Source organism: Rosa chinensis, chromosome 7 (genome assembly GCF_002994745.2).
Source record: "Rosa chinensis cultivar Old Blush chromosome 7, RchiOBHm-V2, whole genome shotgun sequence".
NCBI classification, from domain to species: domain Eukaryota; kingdom Viridiplantae; phylum Streptophyta; class Magnoliopsida; order Rosales; family Rosaceae; genus Rosa; species Rosa chinensis.
The window spans coordinates 70,166,958-70,173,029 of NC_037094.1; positions in this window are offsets into that span (position 1 = coordinate 70,166,958).

Below are 6,072 nucleotides of genomic sequence, written 5' to 3' on the forward strand. Positions count from 1 at the left end.
TACTGGACCACTTGCCCTGGTTTTCAAAACCACATCTTAAGTTCATAAAATTGTTCACAAAAGTGTTTGAATATCAAAATAGGGTTATTAATTACTGCAGGCATTTTTGCCGTTTCAGATTCATCATGGAATTAACCGGGAGGAAAACTAAGGTAGCAACAAAGCTCATGAAGCCCAGAGGTGATTCGATTCTACTCTTTCTTATGTGGATCGGAAGGCTCGGCACATGTCTGCATGTTGTGCCTGATCGAATTTGGGCAAAGCATGGGAACTACGTCTTCAACCAAAATCACCAGAATAGAAATCCAAACGTACATTAATTCAACAACAAGCTAAGCCAGTAGCGACCTCATCTTCTCGATCATGCATCATTTAAAGATCTCACATGCAGTGCGGGGTCGTGCGTGGGGTTTCAACCGACACATTGGCCATGGTTTAATCTGCAATTGTTTTTTAAATGTAACTTTTACTGGGTTTTTAGTCGATCTACTTCTATATGGAATAAATGGTGATCAGGGTTTATGAGATACAGACGAATATTGCTGCCACAAACATCGCAGTCAACTGGTCATGGCCAACCTTGAACTGATAACACCCCATTCTCCATTGACAGCTCAAACTGGGAAGTGTTAGATCTCATGTGGAAAACAAGGTTGGATGGCTGCTGTCTTTTTTATATCATCAGCCTCAAAAAATTAAAAGCACCGTGAAATGAGAAAGTGAATGGTAGACAGTGTAAATTAGGGTTTTACCTTCCTTTTTACTACAAAGTGATTTCATTTTCGTAGCCATCTCTGTCAAAATACTAATGATTGTGCTCAATGTAAATTAGGGATTCAGGGTTTTACCTTCCTTTTTACTACAAAGTGATTTCATTTTCATAGCCATCTCTGTCAAAATACTAATGACTGTGCTCAATGTAAATTAGGGATTCAGGGTTTTACCTTCCTTTTTACTACAAGGTCGAATGTCTGCTGTCTTTTTATATCAGCCTCAATATATATTTTTTTTTGTGGGAACGGAATCAGGTTCTATTAATATAACGACCTCATTGGGTCAAGCTAGAGGAATTTGTAAATCCCTCATATTACATCTCTAAGACCAAATCAACCTGCAAATAGTAGAGCTACCAAAAACAAACAAACCAAACTAAAAAAGAAAGAATAAAAAACAAAGTGTGAAAACTCCTACACCTATCCAAACCTAAATCATAACCACTAACTTGACAAGCGTTGACGCCTAAGACCTTTCTTATGTACATCGCCACTCATCAATCAGCAAAATAGCTACAACCGAGGGCAGAACAAGGAGTGAGTACTTATTGAAAGCAAGGAAAATTCAGCTCCTTCCAACAGCCCATACCAGGCCCAATCTATAAGTGAAGAAAGGGCAAAGGACATCCATTAGCCCACTACCCCAAGCCCAGCCCAAACTCTAGTTTGAAACTAGGGTTTTCCGCCTAGAAACCCGGGGAGCATACCCTAGACCAGTCTGGCTCTCCTCCTTCAACGCCTGAGTTGATACCGTCGCCTCCACCAACCCTGACCTCCTCGAAGGCTCCAATTCGGTCAACGTCGTGCCCAACATCCTTCCTACACCTCTAGAGCGACCTACTGCGAACCATCAGAAAAGCAAAGAACCATCACCGATTCAGCGGTCGACCACGATCCTCCACCATCGTCTTGATTTAGAGAGAAGCTCCTAAACCTTGATCTGGAAAAACCACTAGATCGCCGCCCCCAAGATGCAGGACACCGGCCTCCTCAAAAGTCGACAAAAAGTGACGACCGGCGACACTGTCGGTGTGACCCTCTGACGCCGACCCAACCGCCGAACCACTTCTAGAAAACACCCTTAACCGCCTCAGCCGCAAGCCGCCGATAATGGAGCCCTCACTGCCTCGAACTGTACCATCGAGCAATCCACCAGAAAAACGACGTCGCCGAACAGGAAGTGGCATCGAATAGGAAGCATGATGTCCCCTTGCCGTCACCGTTCCTTGCAGCCTGATCTGGGAACCGTAAGGTCGCCGCCGCCAGCAAGCGAAACCTACTCGAGGTCGCTCCGAATTGCACGGAGACCTCCTTTCCTGGATACTTTGGACCACCTCAAGTATACAAAAGCACTCATATCAGCCTCAGTATATTAAAAGCACCGTGAAATGAGAAAGTGATCAGTTGGCTAGAGTAAATTAGGGTTATACCTTCATTTTCCTTCAAGTGATTTCATTTTTGTAGTCATCTGTGTCAAAATATTACTAACTAGTGATTACACTCTTAATAATTGTTAGGGTGTGGCTATTGCCACCCTTCAATTTTCTTTGTTCACCCTACTTGCTCATTACACCCTACATTTTAATTTCAATTATTAAATTTACTTATTTAACCCATTTCTCTTTTCAACAATATCCTTATATGACATATCCAATTAAAAAATAAATGTTGTTAACGAAAATATCTCATTTAATTTATACTCATAAAAAGATTAAAATTTTAATAAAATTTCCTAATAAAATCATAATTGTTCAAGTAAACCCTAATTTGTGTTTGGCCCAAACTCTAGGTTACTTGACTTAATGGTAATAGAGTTAAATTAGTGGTAATAGGGTTAAATTAGAAGGATCTAGATTCATATTCAATGTACGATTATTTTCCTTGTATGATTGAGATTCTATACATTGTAATCATCTATATAAAGAGGCCCCTATTATCAATGAAAATACACAGCGATTTCCTCTCAATTTCAGTTTCTCTACAACACGTTATCAGCACGAAGCTCTAACCCTGAAACCCTAAAATCCAAAACCCTTGAAAAAATGTGCGCATGAGCCTCACTATATTGTCGGCTAGCCTCGTGTGCATAGCTTCTGCTAGTTAGCCTTGCTGCTTGATTCCCTCTCACACAAATCCACCCAGCCGTGCACGTCTTCATCCAGCAACTGCCCAGCGCCTCTACTACATCGCATCTATCAGCCTGTTAAGCCCTGCCAGCGAAAAGAAAAAAAAAACCAGAAGAAGAAGGAAGAGGAGGATGCTATCGGTCAAAGGCAGAAGAGAAAAGAAAGAAAAAAAAAAAAGGAGAGTGGAGTGGCCCACTGCCAGAAAGGGAAGAAAGTAGGAAAAAAAGGGTGCGGGCCAGAAAAGAAGAAAAGCAGAAAAGAAGAAAAAGAAAAGGAGAAAAAGAAGTAGCGGCCCAGCCCATAAACAGGCCCACTGATGCAGCCCAGAAGCAGGCCTCTGCCACATCAGCCAGCCCAGTCAGCGGCCACGTCAGCACGGACAAGCGCCACGTCAGCACCGGTCAACACCAGGTGACCGTTTCCGGTTAACTTTCAGGCAACTATTCCGGCCACCGGCGGAAACTTTTCTGGTGACTTTTCCGGTGACTTTTTTTTACTACTTTTTCCGGTCAAATTTTTCGGCGACCTATTTCGAGGTATTTTTTACTAAACGTTCCCCTTTTTTAAGAGTTTTTAAATTTAATTTCTCTTCTTTTTCAAGGACTTGCAACATCCCTTCTTCTACCCCCCTTTCTTTATCATAGGGGAGACCAACTTAAGCCAAACTATGGTGGTTCGTGCTCACTCCAAGCTTGGAGATTGTAGAGTTCTCCAAACTTAGAGTTTGTTGAGATAAAACGATCGACCGCAAATATCATTGTTTTGATGTAATCCGACCCCTCTTGGAAGCGACTACGCTAGGAAATTCCTAATTTCTTGGAAGCGACTACACTCAGAAATTTTATTTGTTTTCGTGGTAGCCTTTTTCGCTCTGAAACTAACCCTAATTTCTTGTTCTCTTTCAGGATGAGTAACCTGAACAAATTGGACTTTGCTCCATTGGGAACAATTGGCTCTGAATATCAAAGGTGGGTTCATGATATCCGCCAGCATCTCAAGGCCGATGGAATCTTGGATACAATTCTCGAGCCTAGCCAGGACATGTTAACTGTTAAGCAAGCTCAAGCTTTGGAAGCAAATAGAGCAGCCTTAGAGGCAAATAAGGTGAAAGCCATAATCCTAATGACTCGTCATATGGATGATTCGCTCCAGTACGAGTGTATGAATGAAGAAGACCCCAGAAGGCTGTGGGTCTCACTCAAAGATAGATTTGGCAACGTCCATGACTCCCTGCTTCCTGACCTAGAAGTGAGATGGCATAGCCTCCGCTTATGTGATTTCAAGTCAGTTCTTGACTACAACTCGGAAGCACTTCGCATTAAATCCTTAATGGAATTTTGTGGTAAAGAGATCACAAATGCGATGTTGATTGAGAAGACTCTCTCTACTTTTCCGGTCTCTGCATTGATGGTTGCTAAGAATTATCGAATCGATGTTACTGCAAAATGAATCACAAGGTTTCATGAGCTCATTGGAGCTATGAATGTCGCTGAAAAGCATGACAACATCCTTGTGAAGAACTATAATTCGAGATCCGTGGGAACAGAGCATATTCCGAAATCCAATTATAGTCACGCTCCAAAGAGAGGGCGCCAAGAGCGAAACCCTAATCTTAGGAATACATTTGGACGTTTTGGTCCATATAATCGCTCTACTTGGGAAGGTAATCACCAAAATAGGCGAACACAGAACCGAAGAGGTAAACGTGGAAAGAGAGAGGGAGGCAACGCCTTTGGCCATGTTAGTGGCGCTACCAATACTAAGAGCCATCTAAATGATGCTTTCAAAGTGCCTCAATCAATGGAGTTTGAGCAAAGAGATGTATGTTCTCGATGTGGAGTGTCTGATCATTGGGCACACATTTGTAGAGCTCGTGAAGAAATTGTCACCGCCTACAAAGCATATTGTGATGCAAGAGAAGCTCACTATATGGAACAAGAAGATCAAGAAGATGATCTAGAGTGAAGGGTTGAAGACTACAAATCTGGCTGGGATCAATAGATCGCCAATTCTGTTTAAGTCTTTATTTTTCCAAGAGATGTAATAGGCAATTGCCATATAGTTTTGTGGTAAATGCCAATGGTTTAGTTTTTCTTCAAAGTAGGCTCACTCAAAGTAAGTGTGATGTCTAGGAAGGTTCTGAGATTAGTGGTACTTAAGCGAGCCTTGCCCCACCGACATCTCTCTACTCACCTGGTCACATTTATTTTGGAATTACCGAAAGAAGTTAGACGACTACTATTATTTTGCATTAGCTATCATTTTGGATTAGATTTTGTTTAGTAAAAGAGACAATGATGTAACTCGGTTGGCTTATGAATAAAATTTCGAGTTCTTTATGACTCAATTTTGATTCTGAGCATATGACTTTTGTGACTACGATGGCTGGGCCATCAGTATTAATTCAAGGACATGGAATAGCCCAAGTTCCACTTGCCAAATGGCACCTTAATTACTGTCACAAAAACTCTCTACGCTCCTAAGGCCCGCACCTATGAATAGCCAATGAATTCCATGCGAAAACTCATGTAGAGAACGGAAATGAGTTCCTTTACAATATTTCTAATGATTGCGAACAAATGCGCATCTTAGAGAAGTTTGTATGTCTCTCTAGTGGATTCTATGTCATTATTCGAGCTATTAATCCAATAAAGTTATAAGAGAAGATCTCTTGGATTTAGACACATATTGGCTTTGTCACGACATGATAGATCATCCTAGTCATGATATGATGATCCGTCTCCTAAAGACTTCACATGGACATCATTCCTTTCGAGCGAAACGAAGCATGAATCAAAAGTTAATTTCTGGACTAAGTGTGATCGACGCAACTGCCTAGGGCACCTCCTCCGTCCACCACCAGCCTAGGGCTGGTGCAGTCCCTATCCACCACCAGCCTAGGGCTGGTGTAGTCCCTATCCATGATGCCATGAATGGCGTCCATCATGGTGATGGCGCCCTAGGTGATGTTGCAATCACCAACTTGCTTCAAATAGCGTTTCAGAAGCTCAGGCCCAACCAAAATTCTCATTGGTTGCTTCTAAAGCCTTTCGCTCGTTTTACAAATCCCGTTTCTTAGGGAAATTAGGACTGAGACCGTCCTCTGCAAAGGATATGAAAATACTCATTATGTTCTTACATAGAATCCATGGGGATTCTATGGACTGATTCAA